Source organism: Colobus angolensis, unplaced genomic scaffold (assembly GCF_000951035.1).
Source record: "Colobus angolensis palliatus isolate OR3802 unplaced genomic scaffold, Cang.pa_1.0 Scaffold56, whole genome shotgun sequence".
In the NCBI taxonomy this organism is placed as follows: domain Eukaryota; kingdom Metazoa; phylum Chordata; class Mammalia; order Primates; family Cercopithecidae; genus Colobus; species Colobus angolensis.
The window spans coordinates 3,531,662-3,557,599 of NW_012119154.1; positions in this window are offsets into that span (position 1 = coordinate 3,531,662).

The following is a 25,938-nucleotide window of genomic DNA, read 5'->3' on the forward strand; positions in this document are numbered from 1 at the left end:
TGAGTGCTTATAATGCACCAAGTTTGGTGTTACATACTTTGCTAATGTTTATTCTAATCCCCAAAATACTCTATGAAGTAGATATTATTAAGTCAATTTTATAGTAGAGAAAGTTAGGAACGAGGAAGGTTAAGTTCCCCAGGTTACCCCAACCAGTTATGAAAAAGCTGGGAAACACATAGAGCCCTAAACCCAAAGCCCACCGTTTCTCAAAATGTGAACTTCAGACCATCACATTAGATCCACGTGGCAAGTGTGTTAAAATGCACATTTCTAGGTGCTATCTCAGATATGTTGAATCTGAATCTCTGGTACTTGGTCCTTGGAATTTACATTTTAGTAGCTCCTCTGTGAATTGGGCATGCTTTCTTTGAGAAAAAATTGAATACATTATTTTCATGCACTGACTCTTTTCCAACTAGGTGATGGGAGGTCACTGACATAAAAATTCTGACTTACCCAAGGGTAGAGTGACCATACGTCCTATTTTTCCAGGGCAGATCTGGTTTATGAACATTGTCTTGGTACAATTTCTAAGAGCTCCTCTTTTGATTCTCAAAAGTATTCTGGTTTGGATGATAAATTATATGATTGATCTGTGTTAGAGAGGAAACTGAACTGGGTTTCTCCCAGGAGAGCAGCAGAAGTTCTGTCTCCCATAGGAGAGCTGTCTTGAATTTCTCAGTGAGCTGAGGAAGTCTGAATCTATCTCTGGAAATGTCAAGGACCCTGAACCTCACTATCTTCCTCCTCCTATCCTGACCTCCCTGGACATGCAGCTTCAGGCAGTGGCAGGCAGGATTCCAGTATACTCAAGGCATTCCCCCAAGGCTGCCTATGCTGGCATTGCCTAGAAATTCTAGTTATACCTTTTTGTTCAAGTTTGAAGTGTACTCAGAGCACTGACTGTTTTCCATTTCTCATTCTCCATGCCTTTGAAGGAGCCTTGCCTGAGACCCCCTCTCCATTCCTGCAGTGTTTGTGTCCCTCTCAGGCAGAGACTCCCAGGGCTGGTAAGGTCTGACTCCTCTCTGTAACCTAGTATGTGATACGAGACCAGGCACTGAGTGAAATGCCAATATATGCTTGTAGTTGGCCTAATAAAGAAAGTAATGCAGTTATCAGATTATTGTACCAGGAGTGGGTTTTGACAAATCAGGGAAAAAAGAAAAACAAGAAAATTGGTGGGCAGAGAATGTAGATCTAACAAAGCCTTGAGAGAGCTCGGAAAAGAAAAAAGCCTATATGGTGCTACAACATTAGGAAACAAAATTTAAACTTATCTTTAAAGGACATATTAGCCACATCTCCAAATTATATGCTCAATATATTTTCCTTTAGCCTCTAGGCACCATTTCAGGTAAAGTGCCCCTGAATTTAAAACAATGGGTCTGATTTTGAATATACTGTACAGCATCCCAAAAGTCAGGAAACAAGAAAATACTGCATTCTTGATACCTCTTTCAGATTAACATTTTGTCCGTTTGCCAATTTACAAGCATTTTTATCTGAAAACATTTGCAAGTATTTTATTTGAAAATATTTATCAAAAATAAATTTATTCTATGTATGATTAATTTTATGTGTCAACTCAATTGGGTCATGGAGATATTTGGTGAAATATTACTCTGTGAGGGTGTCTTTAGATCAGATTAGCATTTGAGTGGGTAGACTGAGGAAAGCAGACTGTCCCCCTTAATGTAGATAGGTCTCATCCAATCAACTGAAGAGCTGAATAAGAAGAAACTTCACCTGCCTGACTGATTGCTCTGGGACATTGGTCTTCTCCTGCTGTGGAACTGGAACTTAACATCACTGGCTTTTCTGATACTCAAGCTTTTTTACTCAGGCTGGAATTTATATCACCATGTCTCCTACATTTTCAGCTTTCTGACTGCAGATTTTCAGACTTCTCAGTCTCTGTAATCACAAGAACCAATTTCTTATAATATTTCTCTCTTCCTCCCTCCCTTCCTTCCTACACACACACACATATCCTATTGTTTCTACTTCTCTGGGAACCCTGCCTATTACTATGTTTTCTATCTTTCATACTTTCATGTATCCTGTACTTGAAAACTTAGTTAAGGAAAAATAAAAGGCCTTAAGAAAAAGCCTTTTTATTAAATAAAAAAATTATTTTTTCTTTGAATATGTTCCTGCCTCAAATGTTGTGGATTGAATCATAAAATGCTACTGTAATCTGTTTCTTGTTTTTCATTATTTATAAAGGCTGGAAAGCTAAAATCTACATTTCCTAGACTCCCTTGCAGCTAGAGTATCCTGTTGTGATCTAGCTTTTGCCAAGCAGGTGCATCAGCTCCAAGCTGAGTGAGCAAAAGTGAACGTGGTAGCTTGATGGCTGTCTGGAAATATGGTGTGGAAATGCTTGGGTTTTTTTCATGGCAGTGGTGGTGAAGCTTCTGGTGCCTGAGCAGTCCTGAGCTTCAGTATAGATAGCAGCCAAGGTGAATGCTTTCTGAATGGCAGCTTTTCTGTGCATAGCAGAGGCAGAATGACTCTTGAGTCAGCAGTAGTGGCATCAGCTCCCATGCAGGCCAGTTTTGTAGTGTGCCTCTGGGATTTGTCACTGAAAGCTCAACCTACATTTGCATCTCCAGCCCTTAAAACAATCCACATATCCTAAAAACACATAATAAAGTCTTTCTACTTAATCTAACTAGAGTAAGATTCTGTTTCTTGCAACTGAACTCCGACCAATTCAGCAGCCTAAGGAAAGAAGTCTTAAAGCAAAGTCCAATGGACTAGGAGTCTGATTCTTGGCACACTGGTTGGTCACAATACTTTGATTAGAGATACACTCCTGCATATCTGCATACTCTGTTTAGAGTTACTGCAATTCAGCTTTTCCCAATGTATGTTCATCCAATCAATACATTACCTACTGTATTAGTCTGTTCTCATGCTGCTAATAAAGACATATCTGAGACTGAGTAATTTATAAAGAGAAGAGGTTTAATTGACTCACATTTCTGCAGGCCTGGGGAGGCCTCATGAAACTTACAATCATGGCAGAATGGGAAGCAAACATGTCCTCCTTCACATGGCAGCAGCAAGTAGAAGAATGAGTGCCTGGCAAAGGGGGACACCCCTTATAAAACCATCAGATCTTGGGAGAACTAATTCACTATCATGAGAACAGGATGGGGGAGACCACCTCCATGATTCAATTATCTCCACCTGGTCCCCCCCCAGCACACATGGGATTATGGGAACTACAATTCAAGATGAGATTTAGGTGGAGACATAGCAAAACCATATCACCTACCTACCCCCAAAATGTGTTAGTGGTCAAATGAATAAGAGAAAATTAAAGGCAAAAATGTTTTGAATCGGAACCTTTAAGGTGATTTCATGCCTTAAAAGTCTTAAAGTGTGCTTTAAAGAGATAAGTATAACATACGCAGTTTTTGTTTAATATTTTCAACCACTAATTCCCCATTCTGCTACCATTCCCTTTTATTTTTGTAAGACTGATATTCCAATAAATATACTGGGGAAAAGCTGTGCTCAATCCATTCAAAGTGACCAGTTCTGACTGTAGAGAAGCCATTGGCAAGTGAGGCTTTTGAGCTGCTTTCTACAGATGGTACCATAGGACCTCTGTATTAGTCTGTTTTCATGCTGCTGATGAAGATATACCTGAGACTGTGTGATTTACAAAAGAAAGAGGTTTAATGGAATTACAGTTCCACGTGGCTGGGGAACCCTCACAATCATGGTAGAAGGCAAGGAGGAGCAAGTCACATCTTACATGGATGGCAGCAGGCAAAAAGAGGGACTGTGCAGAGAAACTCCCCTTTTTAAAACTATCAGATCTCATGAGACTTATTAACCATGATGAGAACAGCACAAGAAAGACCTGCCCCCATGATTGAATTACCTCTCACTGGGTCCCTCTCACAACATGTGGGAATTCAAGATGAGATTTAGGTGGGAACACAGTCAAACCACATCTCCCTGGCCTCTCCCATATCTCATGTCCTCACATTTCAAAACCAATCATGCATTCCCAACAGTCCCCCAAAGTCTTAACTCGTTTCAGCATTAACTCAAAAGTCCATAGTCTCATCTGAGACAAAGCAAGTCCCTTGTGCCTATGAGCCTATAAAATCAAAAGCGAGTTAATTACTTCCTAGATACATTGTGGGTACAGGCATTGAGTAAATATATTCATTCCAAATGGGAGAAATTGGCCAAAACAAAGGGGCTACAGGCCCCATGCAAGTCCAAAATCCAATGGAACAGTCAAATCTTTAGAGCTCCAAACAGATCTCCTTTGACTCCATGTCTCACATCCAGGTCACACTGGATGCAAGAGGTGGGTTCCCATGGTCTTGGGCAGCTCCACCCCCGTGGCTTTGCAGAGTACGGCCTCTTTCCTGGCTGCTTTCACAGGCTGGCATTGAGTGTCTGTGACTTTTCCAGGTGCACAGTGTAAGCTGTCAGTGGATCTACCATTCTGGGGTCTGGAGGATAATGTCCCTCTTCTCACAGCTCCACTAGGCGGTGCCCCAGTGGGACTCTGTGTGGGGGTTCCAACAATACATTTCCCTTCCACACTGCCCTAGCAGAGGCTCTTCATGAGGGCCCCACCCCTGCACTAAACTTCTGCCTGGACATCCAGGTGTTTCTGTACATCCTCTGAAATCTAGGCAGAGGTTAACAAAATTATTGACTTCTGTGTATTTGCAGGCTTAATACCACATGGAAGCTGCCAAGGTTTGGGGCTGGCTATCTCTGAATCCATGGCCCGAGTTCTATGTTGGCCCCTTTCAGCCATGGCTGGAGCAGCTGGGACACAGGGCACCAAGTTCCTAGGCTGCATACAGCATGGGGACTCTGGGCATGACCCACAGAACCATTTTTCCTTCCTAGGCCTCTGGGCCTGTGATAAGAGGGGCTGCTGTGAAGACCTCTGAAATATCCTGGAGACACTTTCCCCATTGTCTTGGGGATTAACATTTGGCTTCTCATTACTTATGCAAATTTCTACAGCTGACTTGAATTTGTTGCTCAGAAAATGGGATTTTCTTTTCTATCACATTGTCAGGCTGCAAAATTTCCAAACTTCTATGCTCTGTTTCCCTTTGAAAACAGAAGGCTTTTAACAGCACCCAGGTCACATTTTGAATGCTTTGCTGCTTTTAAATTTCTTCTGCCAGATATCCTAAATCATCTCTCTTGAGTTCAAAGTTCCACAGATCTCTAGAGCAGGGGCAAAATGCTGCCAGTCTCTTTGCTAAAACATAGCAAGAGTCGTCATTGCTCCAATTCCCAACAAGTTCCTCATCTCTATCTGAGACCACATTAGCCTGGATTTCATTGTGCATATCATTATCAGCAATTTGGTCAGAGCCACTCAACAAGTCTCTAGGAAGTTCCAAACTTTCCTACATTTTCCAGTCTTCTTCTGAGCCCTCTGAACTGTTCCAACCTCCACCTGTTACCCAGTTCCATAGTCACTTTCACATTTTTTGGGTATCTTTTCAGCAGTGCCCCACTCTACCAGTACCAATTTACAGTATTAGTTTTCATGCTGCTGATAAAGACATACCTGAGACCAGGCAATTTACAAAAAAGAAAAAAAAAAAAAGGTTTAATAGATTAACATTTCCACATGGCTGGGGAAGCCTTACAATCATGGCAGAAGGCAAGGAGGAACAAGTTACATCTTACGCGGATGGCAGCAGGCAAAAAGAGAGCCTGTGCAGAGAAACTTCCCTTTTTAAAAGCATCAGATCTCGTAAGCCTTACTCACCATCATGTGAACAGCATGGGACAGACCTGCCTCCATGATTCAACCACCTCCCACTGGGTCCCTCCCACAATACATGGGAATTCAATATGAGATCTGGATGGGGACACAGCTAAACCACATCAACCTCCATGGCTTTTTTTCATTCAAATTGCAAGAATCTTTTTCCTATCTCTTGGCTTTTTATGTTTCATCATAAAACAAGATTTTGTCTTTCCCTATAGAATCGGCTTCCTTTGGGACTAAATATCAGCATATAGCATAACGGCTGTGATTGCCTGGGCTTGATTTCTGACTCTATGTATTAGTCCATTCTCACATTGCTATAAAACAAAACCTGAGACTGGGTAATTTACAAAGAAAAGAAGTTTAATTGGCTCACAGTTCCATAGGCTGTACAGGAAACTTGATGCTGGTATCAGCTGAGCTTCTGCAAAGGCCTCTGGAAGCTCACAATCATGGTGGAAGGTAAAGGGGGAGCAGGCATGTCACATGGCTGGGACAAGAGCAATAGAGCTAGGGGGGAGGTGCTACACACTTTTAAATGACCAGATCTCACACACAAACTTACTATCGTGAGGACAATATCAAGGAGACGGTACTAAACCATTCAAGAGATATCTACCCCCATGATTCAATCACCTCCTGCCAGGCCCCAACTCTAACCCTGGGGATTACATTTCGATATAATTTGTTCAAAGACATACATCCAAACTATATCACTCTGACACTTGCCAGCTGTGTGAGCTTAGGCAAGTTGCTAACCTCTCTGTGCCTCACCTCTCCATCTGCAAAATGTAGATGACAATAGCTGTTGTATTGAAGACGTTAATACACATAAATTCTTAATATAGGACTGTGTTGTACAGAAGTGTAGTCATTAGCCATATGTTGCTATTTCCACTAAAATTAGCTAAGTTAAATTAAAATTCACTTCCTTAGTTACACTAGCCACATTTCACATGCTTGATAGCCAAGTGTGACTAGTGACATCCATTTTGGACAAAACACATATAGATATTTCCATTGCCACAGAAACTTCTAGAGCCTAAGTACTTAGCAAGTTCTGAATAAAAGCTAGTTTTTATGCTCCAAGACCCAAATAAGTTCAATTGCCCTCATCAGATTCTTAATCTTCACTTAGATCTCCCTTTAGGAAACAAATAAAAAATGTAGAATTTCTGTCACTCTTTGCCCTGTCTTCTCTTTTTCCCTTTTTTCCTTATTTCCTTCCTCCTTTCCTTCCCTCCTTCCTTCTTTTGTTCCTTCCCTTCTTTATTCCTTTGTTCCTCTTTCCTTCTTTCCTTCCTTTCTTCCTTCCTTTTGTCCTTTGTTCTTTCATCTTGCCCTCTCTTTTCTTCTCTTCTTTCCCTTTTCTCTCCAACTCTGTGGAGGAAACCAGAGAGTTTCCTGGTTGGGATTTCCTAGTAAACTACCCTGACTCTCCAAGTTTACTATTACAGTATAACTATCACATTGGAGCCCAAAAGTCCATATTACTCATACCAACATCTGGAAAGTTCTCAATTTTGTCAAAGCTGAACCTGTCTTTCCACCAATTTCATCCTTTCTCTCAAAACATAAGATTTTGACAAGATAGATGTGCTCCTATTAAATTATTTGTAGTCTCACTCTAATGAGTTCATCCTAACATGATTGCCATGGGCCACTGTCTAGGCCTCAAAAAACAGGCCAGAGGAACATTTCTGTTAATGATACTCATTGAAAAAGATGTGATCACTAGTCCTTTCAAAAGGATCATAACAGATATTGACTCTTAGTTTGGGAGTTTGCCTCATTAAAATACCAAACAGAATTCTATGGGGAATGGGCTATATTAATTGGTTCATTTTGTTTTATAGCTTTGTTTCCTATGTAACATGTAATTGTATTTTATAGTTGCTATAGTATGCAAGAATTAAAGACTTAATTTGGCTAAACAAGAATTGGCTTATAAATTATGAAACATTCTCTCCCATCAAACTTCTAGATAATTAAACAAAAATTAAGAAATTTTATCTTTGCTGATTGTTTTGTATTATGGTAAGAGACAGAAGAGGATAAATAAACTGTTTTTTCTTCTTGTCACTGTTTAATTTTCTTAGCCATTAAGCCACTAGTAATGAGTTTAGGGATTTCAGAGAAGAGTATGTGTTTTTTCTGAGGTCTATTAAACTGTCTTTTTTTTAACATGATTTTGCTTCTAAAATTTGAAAATGAGTTGCTGTCAATGGCACGATGGAGGCAGCACGGGTTCTGAAAGTATTCAGACTTAAATTCAAACTCTGTATTTTTCCTTCCATTTGGACTAAGGCAAGTTAGTGAATGGGATATTTTGAGATTTTGGAAAATTGTTCTTTTGTACACAAGTAGATTTAAAATAATCACTTCTTTCTCCATCTTTTCAGTAGATAGATTGTACTTCAGGTGCTTTGATTCTGCACTTGGCCATCTGACACGCTTTGGCCAATGGGAGGTTAGCAGACATGGTGTAAGCAACATCTTGAAAAATGCTTGCCTGCTTGGGCTTGCTGTCTTACTCTTCTGCCATAGCTATGAGAACATGTATTAGCCACCTGACTCCAAGAAAAGAAACAGAAACACCTAGAGCAGAGCCACTCACAGCCAACCACAACCTAGATCAGCTGATTCACAGCCAATCCTTATATTTGTGAATTAAATAAGTGATTATTGCTGTATGGTGCTGGAATTTGTATCACAGTTAACTGATATAGCCTCTCAAGCTTCCTTTAGGCATTACCTTCTCCCATTGTTCATGAGGATGGTTCTCTATAAATATTGCCCTTACAGATGAGAAAACACACAGCCAAGAAAAGAGATCAGTTGATGTGCTGAATGCACATGTATATATCCAGTAGCAAAACAATTCTATCTGCAAGAGTCAAGTTTGTTGAGATAGGAAATAATTTATGGTTTCCAAGAAGTAGCGCCCTGGAAGACGAAGAACATAGCTTTTATACTATGAAATATATGCTAGGAAATAGTGCTATTAAAATAGACCACAAGAAAATAAGATGACAGATAGAAGGAGCAAAGATCTGTTGGGAGGTGGCTAGAATTCAGATACACGAGACCTTAAGAGGAGCTAGCTGAGTCTAACAGAAGAAAGATGAGGAAAAAGCCTAAGTAAGATTTATTTGTGGGTTCTTTTTCTCTTTCCTTTGTTTAAGCCCAATACTACAACTTTCTTTTGGAACTCAAACATCTAATGTGGCACTATATACTGTATATTCACAGTGGCTGAGGGAGTTATCAAGGTAAATAAGCTTAGAGAAGCCTCATAAAACCTACCTACTTCAGTGATAGGTGGTTAAAATAGGCAATGGGTTTGCATTTCATCCTGGGGAATCTTTGTACATGAGCACAAGGAATTGGTGATGAACTAGAAGAGAAGAGACCAGAAAAACTGGAAAAGGAGCACACAGAGACAAGGATCTCAGTACAGATGCTAGGGCTGAAAAATGGGAACATGGCTTAAGCAAAGAAAACGAGATCTTTTCTGGATTGATTGAAGAGTGTTACCCATTAAGTTCTCAAGTCCCTGTCTTATTTTACATGATCCAAGAAAGAAGCAGAACACAGGAAAATTTTCACATCTGAGGACAACACTAAGGTTTTCTAATAAATAAGTAATAAATAACGAGTATAAGGAAGCTATAGAAAGATCTCATGAAATCAAGGGCTAAAAAGTGGCAGGTGATACTCAGTATTGACAAGGGTCTGATAAAATGTTTCAGGAGAATTGTCCTTTACATGAAACAACATCAAAAGTGTCTCTATAGCCAATTGATTATAAATAATTAAAAAGTAAGCCCATGAATACAAAAAATGGGAAAGACAATATTAGAGAAAGACGGAAGATGATAAATGAGTGTTAAGTAACTTGGCAAAAAAAAAAAAAAGGGTGCCGGTAATGCGAAAGGATATTCAGATTGTGGAGCCCAAAAACACCTGAAAGCAAAGCTGCCAGATGAAGGGTAGGGCAGACAGCAGAAGGACTGGTATAAAGCTTATATCAGGAGATCCTCTCTCCTGAACCTCAGCTACCAAATGGCCTTCTCCTATCAGAGACAGAGACAGAATATTTTTCTCTGAATAAATTCAATGAGGGTAGGTCCAGTTCCTGTATGGTGAGGTACCATATTGAAAACAGAGAGCTAAGGAAATAGCGACATAATTAACAGGCATATCCCCATCCTTTTCTACTTGTTTACAGCATGCTAGCCTACAAGTCTGTAAGTACTAGGCAGGTGATTGGAAATATTCTCTGTAGAAATAGATTCAAGAGAAAGACCCACAGATTTCCCTACTGTGGGAAATGCCATCCCTGATTCAGTGAAACACAATGGTCTGACCAATCCATATATGCATAGCTTCTAATCAGTTTTTAGTACTTTATAAAATATGATTAAATCTCCAAGGATCACCTGATATTTATGAAAAGTTTTTAACATCAAAGACTGAGACTGGATTGGCTACATGTAATCACTGACCAGAAATAACAACGCCTTAAATATAAGAGGAATTACTAGAGCTCCAGACATCATATCCAATTCCAAGCAGTAGGGAATGAAAAAGGACAGAAGGGTAAAAGGGCGAGCCTTTATTTGTGTCCAACCCCTTTAAGCAGGTTCCCCAGAAGCCCTACAAAACACTTTTGTGTACCTTTCATTGGCCAGAACATGCTCATATGAATATATCTAGCTACAAGGAAGGTTGGAAAATATAGACTTTCAACAGGATAAATATCTCTCCTGAATAAAATTGTTTTATAGATGAGGGAGAGAATGAGCTTTTGGTAAACAACCAGCAATTTCAGGCGCGCGCACACACACACACACACACAGTCTGAATAAAGTAACTTGAAAAAAACAAGATTGATGTACTAGAAGCAGAAAACCCCAAAATATGATATTTTCAGAAAGAAGATATTTACCCATGAATAAAAAACATATTTCTATTTAAAAGAAAAGAACAACAAAAAACCAAAGAGCTACTTGAAATAAAAAAACAAAATACGGTAGTCACCAAAAAAGAGGGAGTATGGATTAAAATATACAGTTGAAGAAATCTCACAGAAAAGTGAAAGCAAGAAGATTAAGGAGAAAAGAACAGAAAACTAGAAAAATCAATGCAGAAATCCAAATATTTTTATAATAAGTGCTTAAGGAAAAGGTATCAGGAAAAAAATGAGAGGAGTAAAAGAAATAATTAAAAGTTTTCTCTTTTGTGAAGTAAATGTGTTTCCATTTGAAAGTACACATTGAATGTTCAATAAAATAAGAGAGAAAAATTCACACAAGATAAATTATCATGAAATATCAGAACACCAGAGAGACAAAATGAAATTTCCAGAATGAAAAAAGGTATTCCCAAAGCAATACTGAAAGATACAATTCAAAATTATCTTACAAAATGTGAAGAAAAACAATATTCAGCCTAGAATCCCATACTCAGCCATACTAGCAATTGAACAGGATGGAATAATCATTTTCAGACCTAAAGTGACCCAAAATATTTACCTACCATGCACTCTTTCCCAGAAAACTATTGAAAGATGTTGACCATTGAAGTGATGGAATAAAGTAAGAAAGAAGATGATGTGAGAGCTGCGAAACACAAGATCCAACACTGGAAGAGTAAAAGAAACCCTCAGGATAAGGACAGAGGGAAGTCTCTGGACGTCAACTCTGCAGCAGACCTAGAGCAACCAGTCAAGATTGTCAGAGGAGGATAGAGTGTTCCAGGATAGATGGAATTAAGCCAAGACGTTAGAATTGATGAATAAAATTATCCTGAGAGAGGCTTTAAGTTTCTAGCAAAGACAGTTTAGATCCATTGACTACTTTGCAATTAATGAAATTATAGCAGCTATTTTCTTTAATGAAAAACCTAAAAAATTGTAGGAGAAAGGCTACATAATGCAGGATAATTCAAGGCTACACTATGAACAACATTTACAAAGTTATAACAATATATAAAAGGTTAATTTAACCAGAAATTGTGATGTAACCATATTAGGAAGATGGGAGAGGGGAGTTTAGGGAATATATAATAACTTTAACAATAAGCACGACTTAGAAATGGAGGTAAATATGAGGAAAAAGAGCTAAAATAATTCAGAACAATTTCCCCTAGGGAGTGGGACTCCTGAAAGGAGATAGGTGCTGTAAATTCCCATTGTTTTTCATGATAAACATTGTAGTAGTGCCATTTGACTTTTAGAACTATGACACCTATTATTATGACAAAAGAAAAAATTAGGCATGTACGCAGAAGCAAATAAAACAAAATAGTTTTATTTGCCCCCTTATTGAAGACAACTTCTAGTCAGCATTTTAAAAGATATGGGGGGAAAAGGCTGGGTGTGGTGGCTCACGCCTGTAATCTTAGCACTTTGGGAGGCTGAGGCAGGGGAATCACATGGTCAGAAGTTCAAGACCAGCCTGACCAACATGGTGAAACCCCGTCTCTACTGAAAATACAAAAATTCGCCAGGCATGGTGGCACCTACCTGTAATTCCAGCTACTCGGGAGGCTGAGGCAGGAGAATCACTTGAACCTGGGAGGTGGAGGTTGCAGTGAGCTGAGATCATGCCACTGTACTCCAGTCTGGGTGACAGCAAGACTCCAAAAAAAAAAAAAAAAAAAAAAAAAAAAGATTGAGGGGGAGGAAAAGAAGGAAAATAATAAGAAAGTGGCAACCCCTGTTTTTTAAGTACAGCTTCCACATTCTTGTACTCAGACTCCACACGCATTTCAGAAAAGCTTTATTGAAGCAGAAAAATACCCAAGAAGAGGTTCATGTTAATCCAGGATTGAAGCTGCTGCACAATAAGGGAAACACTTTCGCCAACAATCTGTTCTTCCCATTACTGTAAAGCAGAGCTAGTTATGAGGTAAGATTTTCTGTCTGGGGTCAGGCACAGTGGCTCACACCTGTAATCCCAACGTTTGGGGAGGCTGAGGTGGGCAGATTACCTGAGGTCAGGAGTTCAAGATGAGCTCAGCCAACTTGGCAAAACCCCATTTCTACTAAAAACACAAAAATTAGCCAGGTGTGGTTGATAAAAGCCTGTAGTCCCAGCTACTCAGGAGGCAGAGGTGGGAGGATTGCTTGAACCTAGGAGGCTGAGGTTGCAGTGAGCTGAGGTTGAACCATTGCACTCCAGCCTGGGCAACAGAGGGAGACTCTGTCTCAAAGACTTTCTGTCTGGAAAGATCAAGACTGAAAAGAACATTGTCAAAGTTTAATGTTATGAAAGCTTCATAGAACAGTTGACCATAATGAATAAACGTTGTGTAGAAGGAGGAGTACAGAAAGGAACAGGCAATGCAGGCATCCCTTAAACCCTTCCCCCATCTTTTCAAATAGAAAAAGTACTTTGTAACAGGGAGAAATGTGATAAGGCAGTAAGGAGTACAGTTAATAAGTTCCATCAATTATGAAGCCAGTTCAGTGTAAACATCTGAAATATGTCAAGAAGCACTCCATTGGTGAACCACTGATTCAAACGATATGGATCGATCTCAAAAAATGTGATGTCGAGTGAAAGAAGCCAGCACGTGATGTATTCATTCATTTTGCCACTCTTCTTTAAACTGTACATATATGATTAATATACTTTTATAGTATGATATATCTCCCAACTTAAACAATTCTGGAGCTTCACTCCTGCAATATTTCTAGAATATAGTGTTTTTACCTAAAATTACTGGTGTCTATGGAGTAGGTCATTAATGTTTGCTGAAAACCTAGTATTGCTGTTGCTACTTTATACATATCATTACACATAATACTGAAAGTAACACTGAATTATTTGTCATTGATATAAATTAAAGATTAGAACATTAAGGCTCAGAGAGATGAAATAACCTTGTCCAAAACCTACACATGCACGTAGATCTATTCGACTCCAGGATTTCTTCTCTTTTGATATTGCCTGACTGTGAGTAATTCTGTTCTTTTATTTTAAGGGTATTTCTAAGAGGAAACCAAGGGTTATTTGGAGTTGTGTACAAAACAATTTCAGGGAAGACAGTTAAAGTTCTTCTCTCTCAGGAGATGGTGGTATCCTTTTTGTCACACAACTGTTGTCTCTGCAGAGGGTACCTGAGAGTCTACTTCAAGACAGCTCTTCTCCCATCTTTCACCCTTCTGAATAATTATGTGCCCTGATGTTCTGAGAAAGTTCCATCATGGAAATTAACTTCCTCAATGATACGGAAACATTTTTCTTTCCTGGTGGGAAATTAAATGAGAAAACAACTGATCAATGACCAGGAAAAGCCAAAAATTAACAAAACCTGAAAGCGGTGGCAGAAACTGCTGGATGCGTTAGATGAATTATGTAGAATATTCCTAACGAGATGCACTAGGATTTGACTCTTGCCAAAGAAAGTAAACGGAACCTTGGTGATTTATTTAAGAAATTGTTTAAATTCACTTGATCAATGGCTGAGACTCCAGAGGTGACACGACCTCCCCAACATTGCTCTTCTTTCTGGAGTAAAAAGAAATTAATAAAAGGAAAGAGAGATAACTAAAGTTCCATTCTGATTACACACACACACACACAAAATGCTTCACTCTGACTCTTTAGGAAATCTCTTTAAGTTGGATAAAAGGCAGAATGTAGAATGAAACCAGTCAGTTTCATTTTTAAAAGCATCAAAATGAAGCCTCCAGAAGGGAGATAAGTGCTGCTACAGACAGCTGCAAACAATTAATTCTTAAAAACAAAACTGAAAACAGACTAATTAATTTACGAAGTGCAGGGTGTGCCAAGAGTGCAATAAAAATCCATCCCACTTAGTGTCCACCCGTATTTCAGTAAAACAGAGCATTTGCAAAGTGATATATATGAAATTACAAGGCAAAACTATGGTGTCTAATTCTCAGATGCCCAAATATATCTCTCTAATAAGAACAGTTCACCTAATACCATTTATAATGTAATAAATTTCTTAATATTGAACTGGTAAACATCTGCATAGCCCATGCTACCGGGACTGTATCTGTGAAATTCTTAGTAAGCTGGTTGGCGCAAACCAGGATGGTTGCAAAAGATGTTCTGAGGTTAAAGTCTGGATCCATTTTCAAGACAGAACCAACAGGATTTTCTCACAGATCGAGAGAGGTCATGAGAAAGATAGAGATGACTCAAGGATTTTTGACTTGCGCAAATAGATTATGAAGCTTCAGTAAAGCGAGATGAAGATTATGGGTGCAGCAAATTCATGGGGACGGAGAAGCTCAGTTTCGACATGTTGATTTTGAAATATCCACCATAGCTCTAAGTGGAGAGCAAGAGTAGACAGTTGAATGTATCAAGAAAGAGTTGGGGAGAAAGACAATAATTATTGTGTGCACACTGGGTTGCAGGGACTTTATATTCATCATCTCATTTAATTCCACAGAAGTCTATGTGTTAGCTATTCTACCTGTTTTGTTTTATATTGTTGAATAAAAAAAAGTATTGAGTATCAAAGAATTTGAATAACTTGGTAAAGGTCCTACAGCTAATAGATGGAGAAGCTGGAACTCAAATTCAGGTTGTCTGGTGCCAAACCAGAGTCCATGCTTTTGTTTTTGCTAACCATACACCCCAGGAAAATGCCCTTTGCATTTCTTTACACTTTGGAGAAGTGAATATTTCACCAACTTTTATTAATTAGAATGTAGGTTACATGTTCTAGAGACCCCAAATAATAGTGGTTTAAATAAAACCATTGAAGCGATTGCTTTTTTACATAACAGATTAGAGATAGACAAGGATGGGCTGTTGTGGCAGCTCTGCTGCTGGGCTCATCATGGGACCCAGGCTCCTGCTGTTTTCTTGCACCACCATATCCATGACAATTCTCTGAACAGATCAGAATAGTTGATTGTCAGGGTCACCATCCAGGCAATAGGATAGAGGAAGGGAGAAAGAAGAGCCCACACATCATTTCCATTCATATCCTATTGGCCAAAACTTTTGGCCTACCTTCAAAGCAGTCTGGAAAATATGATCTTTACTTTGAACATCCAAATGTCAAACTAAACATCAGGATTTCTAATACTTTGAAAGAAAAGAGGAACATAGATGTCAGAGAACAGCAAGCATTGTTTACTACTTTAGTACAAGTTGGGCCAAATCGCTTAATGTCTTCAGATGAATGCTTATGAAATAAGTTCAGTTGATATAGATTTTAATTTGGAAAAAAAGATTAAAATTTCAATTAATGTTTGAACCTGAAAAAAATACCAATTATTTCATATAAGATATAAGGAAACACGGTATTTCAAAGGATGGAGACAAAGTGAGTTTGTTAACTGTGTTTATACTGTTGCTATATGGAGCCACCACTTCAGCTGGTAACAAAAACACTTGTCATTCTTGGCCAGGATGAGTCTTGAATGAGAAGAGTTTTGAATTATCAGATGTTTCCAGTAGTGCATCTGTCACATAAACTGTGACCACCCAGTAATTCTAATTTTCCTTTTCATGAACCAATATCCAGACAGCTTTTTTTTTTTTTCCTTAGAGCAAAGCAGATCTTGTCAAAATAGCTACTACTCAAAACAGACTGCCAGTTTTAGGAAGATGGGGTCAAAGAAAACAAGATCTCCTCCTCTCCTCTCTGCTTCTATTATTAAGTAGAATAACAATGAGGGTAATGATCGTGAGGAATGAGAGAAAATATTTAAATGTAAGTTTCAAATTTGCATTTCTAGCTCATACTTCTAGCCTAAACTGAACTCCAAATTCATATATAAAATGATCTCCACTTTGAAGTCTAGTAGATGCAATTTCAAAATGTCTAAAGCTGAATTCTTAATATATCGACACCATGCCCAGACTACCCATCTCAGCTGATGGCAGCTGCATCTTTCCAGTTATACTATCCCTCCATAGGTCAACAGTTTAGGTTGATTCTTCTCATTTTCTCATATCCACATCCAATTTGCTAGAAAAGGCTTTTGGTTCCACCTACATATAATCTGATGAGTCCCTCACTGCATTCGCTACTGCTATCATGGTACCAAGCATCATCTCCTCTCTTGCCTGGATTATTGCAGTATCTCTTGTGCTATCTCTACTCCCTATAGTCTACCGTCAGCAAAGCAGCCAGGATGAAGCTTTTAAACTGTCACTCAGATTATGTTCTTCCTCTGCTTAAAAGTCTCCAGTAGTTTTGCATATGCCTTATAGCAGTGTCTAGAGTTTTCACAGTGAACTTCAAGGCCTGGGTGTCTGCTCTGCTACCACTATCCCCCTCGCTCACTCAGCTGGATTCACACGGGCCTCCCTGCAGTTCCTGGAACAGGCGAGCATTTCTGCTTCAGGGCACTTGCTCTCCTAACCCTGTCTGAAATGCCCTTTCCTCCCATCGTCCCCTTAGCTCACTTTCTTACCTCCTTTAAGCCTTTGCCCATCTCTTACCTGAGAAGTGAGGACTCCCTCCGTCCCCTGTTTAATACCTCGACTACTCCCGCAACCCAGTATCTAGATTCCATTTCTCATATTCTTTTTTTCATAGTGCTCATTATCTGTATTAATTTGCCATGTGTGTTCTTTCTCATGTGCATTTAGAATACCAGCCCCACGTGGAAAAAGATCTCTGCCTGGTTCATCACCACACATGCCAGAGCCTAGAACAGCTTACTGATGGCACTCACTCAGCTCCCAACACACACTTGCTGGCTAAATATTTTTTTCAATTTATAAAGAAAAGAGATTTAATTGAATCACGTTTCTGCAGGTTGTACAGGAAGCGTGGCTGGGAAGCCTCAGAAAACTTACAATCATGGCGGAAGGCAAACAGGAAGGAGGCACGTCTGACATTAGCTTATTAAGTCGAACAGACACATTTCACCCTATGGACCCTCTCAGTTTTGAGAACAGCAGTGCTACGCTGCCAATAATTCCTGCTAAAACAAACCATAAACCTGACCTACGTCCCTAGTCTGCTGACTTCTCCCAAAATCTAAGCTCTTGCATTAGACTTTAAGTCCAAATGATATCATCATGGATTTTAGAAGAAAACATATATTTCCTTTGATTTTTATTTTGAAGGTAATAGTAATAAAGACCAGGCAGTATAAAGAACACTGAATGGAGTGAACTTTGCTTGCACTTGCTGGAATACCCTAAACCAGCCTATTGGTTTTCCTATGTAGTTTCTATAATTGTAGAGCAGTTGGAATAGGGTTCCAGTAAGTTACTGGCTTACCTATGCCTCAGTAAATCACTGAGCCTTAGTTTCCTGATTTGTAAAACAGGGGACACTCACAGCCTTGTAGGAGGGCTAAATGAGTGTATAAACAAAAATTCCTTAGCACAGTGCCAGGCACATAGTAAATGTGCTATTTATTACCAGCTTGGATTTTACATCTAGATCACTAAGCATTACAATAGAAATTAAAATCTGAGTATCTGGGTTAAGAAAAAAAGAAGATGATGAAAATGAGGGTAGGAAAATCAAACAGGTTTGAATAAGCCAAGTCAACTTTTATCTTAATGTTTAAGTACGAGATACTTCAAATATAGGAAAGTAATACTTACACTAGCAGTATTACAGCCAGGTATTTTATTTTGAGGAGGAAAGTTCCTTGAGTTCTCCTCGTTCTCATTCTCCTTTCTCTGGTGAATTTAGTGTGCAACCTACCAGTATATGGTTTATACTTTTACTATACAGATGCATTATACCTTTAACACATGTACTACATGCCTGTATAAAAATATAGTGATGTTTTGTTATTACATTTGTATGTTTTTGCTGCTATATGCTCTCAAACTCCATATGAAAAGGTATTATAATGTAAATATTAATCTTTTTTCTTAACATCAAATGTTGGTGATATATTCATCCTGGTTGACATAGCTTTAGTTTGGTATGGCAGGAGTCAGCACACTTTTTCTGCAGAAGGCTGAACAGTAAGGGACCAATACCGTAGGCTTTGCAGGCCACATGGTCTCCATTGCATCTACTTAACTATCTGGTTATGTGTAGAACACCAGCCACAGGTAATGTATAAATGCATGAATGTGGCTGTATTCCAGTAAAACTTTACTTGTAAAAACTGGGGTGGGTCTGATTTGGCCCACAGGACAGGTAGCAACCAAATCCTGCTATATGGTACTTCACTGAAGAAATAAGGCACAATTAATTTTCTATTTCATGATGTGATTATTAATTTTAGCTGCCAACTTGAGTGGGTTAAGGGATATGCAGATAGCAAGTAAAGCATTATTTGTGGGTAAATCTGTGAGAATGTTTTTGGAAGAGGCTGGCATTTCAATTAGTGGACTAAGTAAAGCAGATCTGCCCTCAGTGAGGGTGGGCTCTATCTGATCTGCTGAGGACCTGGATAGGATAAGTAGGTGAATTTGCACTCTCTCTCTTCTGGAGCTGGGCTGCCCTTCTTCTCCTGCCCCGGACATCAGTACTCCAGGTTCCCTGGCTTTTGGACTCCAGGACATGCACCAGCAGCTCCCCCTGAGTTTCCAGGCCATCAGCTTCAGACTGAGAATTACACCACCAGCTCCACTGGTTCTGGGGCCTTCAGTCTTGGACTGCGGCAAGCTGTGGGCTTCCCTGGTTCTCCTGCTTACACTGGGCCTAGCATAGGCTTTCTCAGCCTCCATAATCCTGTAAGCCAATTCCCCTAATAAATTCCCTCTCATATACCTGTGTCTGTATCCTATTGGTTCTCTCTCTCTCTGGAAAACCCTGACTAATACACATGATAATGGACACTTAAGTCCTCAACCATTTTTTACTAAATCAGCCAATGTTTCAGTGAAGAATCATATACATGTTCCCTGCGTCCTTGTATAAAAAATCTTCTAGATCAGTGCTTCTTAACCTTTAATGTGCCTGTGACCCACCTAGGGATCTTGTTAAAATATAAAATCAGTAGGATGGGATGAAAGCCTGATATCCTTTTGGTCTAACAAGCTCCCAGGTGATGCAAGATGCTGCCAGTCCATGGACCATATTTTAAAAAGCATGGCTAGACTAGAAAACTAGAGTAAAATTGCTCAAAATTATTAGATGTTGCCAAATTGGTCTTCAAGGTAGACAAACCTGTTTCCATGCCCAGCAGCAGCATATGCCAGTTTGATTTCTATATATTCTCACCCACAGTCTGAATTTTCATATTTTTTATGTCAGCAATTTAAAGAGTATGAAATTATATCTTAAATTTGTTTTTATCTGATACCTTGAGGTTGACAATCTCTTCTGCTTTTATGTATCTGGTCTTGTTCTTCTGTGTATATCTTGTTCATTTATTTGTGTTTTTTTGTTGTTGCTTTGTATGAATACTTCTAAAATTCTACACAATGATCTTTTGCCTATTATATCCTTTGCAAGTATTTTCTCCCTGTCTGTCTCTCTTTCAATGTTGTTTTTAGTGTACAGAATATCTTAATTTTAATATGCTATAATTCAACCATTTCCCCCCTTAATGTTTGCATTTTAGAACATAAGAATTTTTCCTAACTTCCAAAGCCATAAAGATATTCTATTTTCTTCTATCTATTGGACAGTTTTTCTTTTTCTATTTAGTTTTAAACTGATCAGAGATTGATTTTTATAGATGTGAAGCAAGGAACGAAGTTTTTCCTAATAGAAAACCAGTTCTCCCAACATCGTTTATTAAATAGCCCATCCCTTTTCCTTCTGCTGATTGTGATGTTTTGGTAAGTGTCTCTATCACTGGTGATATTTCTGTATATGTATTAGTCTGTTTCAGGACTCTGTTCTGATCTATCGCCCATCTGCACATCACTACCACACTGTCTTATTTACTACAGCTTTATAGGTATTGGTGTCTGATAGGGTACCTTGTTTTTCTTTAAAACTATCTTATTTTAGATGTTCACTTTTTAAAGCTATTTTATTAAGCATATACATATAAGTGCAGATAAATGCACATAAATGTAGATCAATAAATTTTTAAAGACTAAATATACCTATAAAACCAGAAAGCAGATCAAGAAAAAGAAGTTGGCTACCATCCCCAAAGCCTCTGTCATGCTCACCTCCTGTCACTAATGCCTCTCCCCAAAGGGAACCAATATTATGAATCCAATATCATTGCATCAAGTAGTTTTGTTTTAGTATTTTATATAAATGGAAATATAAAGTATGTATACTTTCGTATATTCAATTCTAATAGACACTCTCAAATTGTTTCCAAAGTGGTTGTACCGATTTACTGTCAACATGAGGGCTCTAGTTGCTTCATATCTTCAGCACATTTTCATATTTTCAGACAAATGGGATATGTCTGAATCCCATTTTAGCCAGTTTGGTTGGCATGTAATCTTATCCCATTATAGCTTTAATTTGCATTTTCTTAATAATTAATGAAATTGAGTTCCTTATACATTTATTGGCCATCTAGGTATCCTGGGTCCTGAAGTATCTACGTTTTTAGTTCATTTTTCACTGTTCTCCCAAGCATAGTCTTTCCATTCCTGTTTTACACTTTTGCCTGTTGTGGGATTTTGCTTTGTTTGTTTTTTGTTTGTTTGTTTTGTTTTGGAGTTTTTTTTTGTTTTTGTTTGTTTGCTCTGTCACCCAGGCTAGAGTGCAGTGGCATGATCTTGGCTCACTGCAACCACATGGCAGGCTCAAGCAATCCTCCCACCTCAGCCTCTTGAGTAGCTAGGATCACAGGCATGCACCACCATGCCCAGCTAATTTTTTTGTATTTTTAGTAGAGATGGGGTTTCCCCATGTTGCCCAGGCTGGTCTTGAACTTCTGAGCTCACGGGATCTGCCTGCCTCAGCATCCCAAAGCACTGGGATTGCAGGCATGAGCCACTGCTCCTGGCCACACTTTTGCCTTTTTCTTTTCCCCTGTGTAAACAAAAGTCCATCCTACCCTGCTATATAGAACACATGACTCTTTCTTCAAACTTTCCTTTTCCTTCAACACCCATCATGACTTTCTTGATCTCTCATGCTTCTGCGAATTCCCCAGTCAAATATTGTATCTATTCCGTTTGATAATTTGTAGTTTCTTTTTTAAACTTACTGTTGATAACACATTCTTCCCTGAACTAGAAGTATCTTTGTACTTGTCACTTGGCCCCTATTTCAGAGTGTTCAAACAGTGAGTAGCAACCTATTAATGGGTCATGAAATCAGTTAGTGTTTCACAACTGATATGGCTTGGATCTGTGTCCCCACCCAAATCTCATGTTGAATTATAATTCCCAATGTTAGAGGTGGGGTCTGGTGGGAGGTGATTGGACCATGGGGATGGTTTCTGATGGCTTAGTACCATCCCCTTAGTGCTGTCTCGTGATAGAGTTCTCACGAGATCTGGTTTTTGGAAAAGTGTACAGCACCTGCCCCTTTGCTCTCTCTCTTCAACCTACTCCAGTCATGTAGGACACGTGCCAGCTTCCCCTTCGCCTTCTACCATGTTTATGAGTTTCCTGAGGCCGCACCACCCGTGCATCTCACACAGCCTGTGGAACCATGAGCCAATAAACCTCTTTTCTTTATAAATTACCCAGTCTCAGGTATGTCTTGATAGCAGTGTGAGAACAGACTGATATTAACCACTGTAATTTTTAAAATATGAAAGAGAATAGACTAGAAATGGAATATTAAAAAAATACAAATAGATAGAAAATATCAAATTAATTCCATATAATGGTAAATCTTTAATAATATTCTTATTTCATATATACATATACCCACATGGTGGATTATGTTACAAAATACATTTTTAACACTGAACTTCTGTCAAAAAAGTTTAAAAAACACTGTCTTATTTGACTTTAACCTCCATGAGGGCAAAGAAAGTCTTCCTTCATCTTTTATTCTTTATAGTGCTGTCATATTGCCTTGTACATAGGCCAAGACATATGATTTGAATTGAATAGATCCTCGAACTTAGAAATTTTGCTTTCATTTACAAATCATTTTATATTGCTGCTTTGTTGTAATCACTCATTTAAATAAAACATCCACCCCAAAAATTATGGCATTAGAAGAAATTTCAGATCCCTGCCTTTTACTGAAAGCCCTTGAGTCCTCTACGCCAGTGCTAGCAGTATGGTAGTGAACCAATCCTGGTCTACAAACGTTTTTGCTAGTGATTCACAAAGAGATCATCAAGAGTAAATATTTTGAAACTTCTATAGCAATTTGACACAGTAGTTGTATGTTTGTTAAATCTAATAATTAAAAAATAGAGATTATTTTTGTCATTTCATTTTTTAAGTAATTACTTTTTATTGTATTTACAAAAATGTAAGTTCAAAATGGTTTAAAAATCAAAAAAATGATTTTTACAAAAGACAGTTTGAGAAGCACTGTTCCAAAATATAAATGAAAGATGTGCATTTTAAAATTATCAAAAGTATAAGCCAGGTGTGGTGACTCATGCCTGTAATCCTAGCACTTTGGGAGGCTGAGGCAGGAGGATCACTTGAGCCTAAGAGTTCAAGACCAGCCTGAACAATATAGTGAGATCTTGCCTCTACAAAAACTAAAAAATTAGCCAAGTGTGGTAGCATGTGCCAGTAATTCCTGCTACTTGTGAGACTGAGGTGGGAGGATCACTTGAGCCCTGGAGGTAGAAGTTGTGAGCTATGATTATGCTACCACACTCTAGCCGGGGTGACAGAATGAGACCCTGTCTCAAATAAACAAGTAAGTACAGATTTCTTCCATAAGTTTCCTGATTTTTATTACTAAAACAGAAAGTATCCTATGTAGCATGGCATTTGTTGAAGTCGCAATGTATATTTGCTATCGTTTCATGGGTTGCATTCGTGCATTTTATCTGGAATACCTGCATCTTCTGACTAATGGCCTCCACATCTTTTTGACCATGCCTCTTGCATTAGTAAAATACTTTGAGAATATGCTCCCATATATGTATATTTATTAGCAATAATTTCATATTTACTATACTCAATTATTAGGTACATTGTGAAGCACATATCAAAAATATAAAGATTGGGGCAAAAAAACAAATCTTCATGGAAGTTCAAGTTAAACATTTTTCTCCCAAAGGTGCATATATTCCGACTTTGGAGATTCTTACCCTAGATTTGGAGCAGCAAACTTTTTCTGGGAAGATCCAAAGAGTTAATATTTTTAACTTTCAGTCTCTGTTATAAATATTCAACTCTGACTTTATAGTATGAAACCAGGCATAAGCAATAGGTTTGAAAATGAGCATGACTGTATTTCAGAAAACTTTATAAAAACAAGTAGTGAGCCAGACTTGGACCAAGAGCCATTGGTTGCTGATTTCTGCTCTAGATTCTAGGGAAAATTGCGAATGCCATATTCACTCTTCTAGGGAATGTGTATTGCAGCATAGGAGGCCAGAGAAATACAAAAAGCCCAGTTTCCTATTTTTGTTGTTGTTGTTGTTGTTGTTTGTTTGAGATGGAGTCCCACACTGTCACGCAGGCTGGAGTGCAGTGGCCCAATTTCGGCTTACTGCAGCTTCCACCCCCCAAGTTGAAGGGATTCTCTTGCCTCAGTCACTGACTATCTGGGATTAGAGGGGCGTACCACCACACCCAGCTAATTTTTGTATTTTTAGTAGACACAAGGTTTCACCGTGTTTGCCAGGTTGATCTTGAACTCCTAACTTCAAGTGATCCACCTGCCTCGGCCTCCCAAAGTGCTGGGGTTATAGGCGTGAGCCACTGCACCCAGCCCCCACCCTTTTTTTTTTCAGTGGAGTACAAACTAACTTACTTTATGGATTAGGAAACTAAGGTCCAAAGAGATGACCTTCGTAATCACCCCAGCAAAGATATATTGCTGTATATAATTGCAATTCATGCTTACTAACTAGATCTTATACTTGGTCATAAAACTATCACAGTTAGTAACAACCAATTAAATTATTTTATTAATAAAGAAAATCCTGCCTCAGCAAATGATTTCCTATAGTTGTTTTTCTCTCAGGTTTTTCATTTCACTAAAAAAAATTGCATTTAGGGCTAAGAAAGCTTAGCAGAATCACTTCTAACTAATTCAGTGAATTAAAAACTTAAAAAGACGAATTTTTTAAAAACACAGTCATTTGTTTTCAGGCAAGTCTCAAAAATTGGCAAGAATTCAGATTACAAATGGAAAATATTCTCAAGGGTTTCATTTTAGTAACTGTACCTGGTATTAATGATCCACATAGGTGTTGCTTAAAAATGCACAATCAATACATTATGCAAACAACATGCTTGCCAACAGAATGCAGAGGACTTTCACATACACTGCTCTTAAGAAATGAAGTCATGGTTAATTCATAGCCAAGGACACAACTAATGTGAGCAGTAAATAACGTCTTGCAGTGCAGGTCAGCAGATCACAAAGGATATTGCTACCCTGAAAGGGCTCAAGGACATCAGCTGGTGCCTCTTTATTTGTTCTGCTTCTGCACCTAGGACATGGCCTAGCACAGTATGGAGAGTTGATATTTGTGGAATGGATGAAATATAAGGCTGCTAAAGAGGACCGAATTCTCCACAGAGACGTCTTAAACTTGTTCTCGTTGCTTTTACTTTCTAAATTTCTTCTATTTCATTGAGACTATTGAAGACAAGACTGAGGAAGAATCTTGGGAAATTAATGTTTTGAAAAGTGATCTGGTTCCACAGAAAAGGAACTGAAAGAGATACAAAATTATTAGGCCAACACTCTATATCTTCTGGTAAAGAGTTTACAGATAAACAAAATTTACAAATGTTTTTTCGCATTTCATAGTATCCTTTTAAAAACCCAAACTCATTGTTGTAAGAATCTGTCCAGATGAGAAGATTTCCAAGTTTACTCTATCTTTAAAATAAAAATTATGAGACTTTGCTTTGCTACTCTACATAGCAAATTCCATGGGGATGGGAAAATAGAATTCATGAGTGATCCATCTCCAAACAGCTTGTAGACATTCCTACTAAGGTGCCACCTTCCCATCCTTTGTCACCCAAGAAAATTCCCCAATGAGAACTGGTTTTCAGTGGTTGGGAAGAGGAAAGGATTCCTCTTTCCTACCCCCAATCCCTCTACTTACTGGTAGTTTGTTAAAATTCCTTTTAACAAAGGGCCACAATTTTTATTCCGTAAAAATCCTTAAAATGCAAATATCTCTGGAAGTGGGGGGAAAA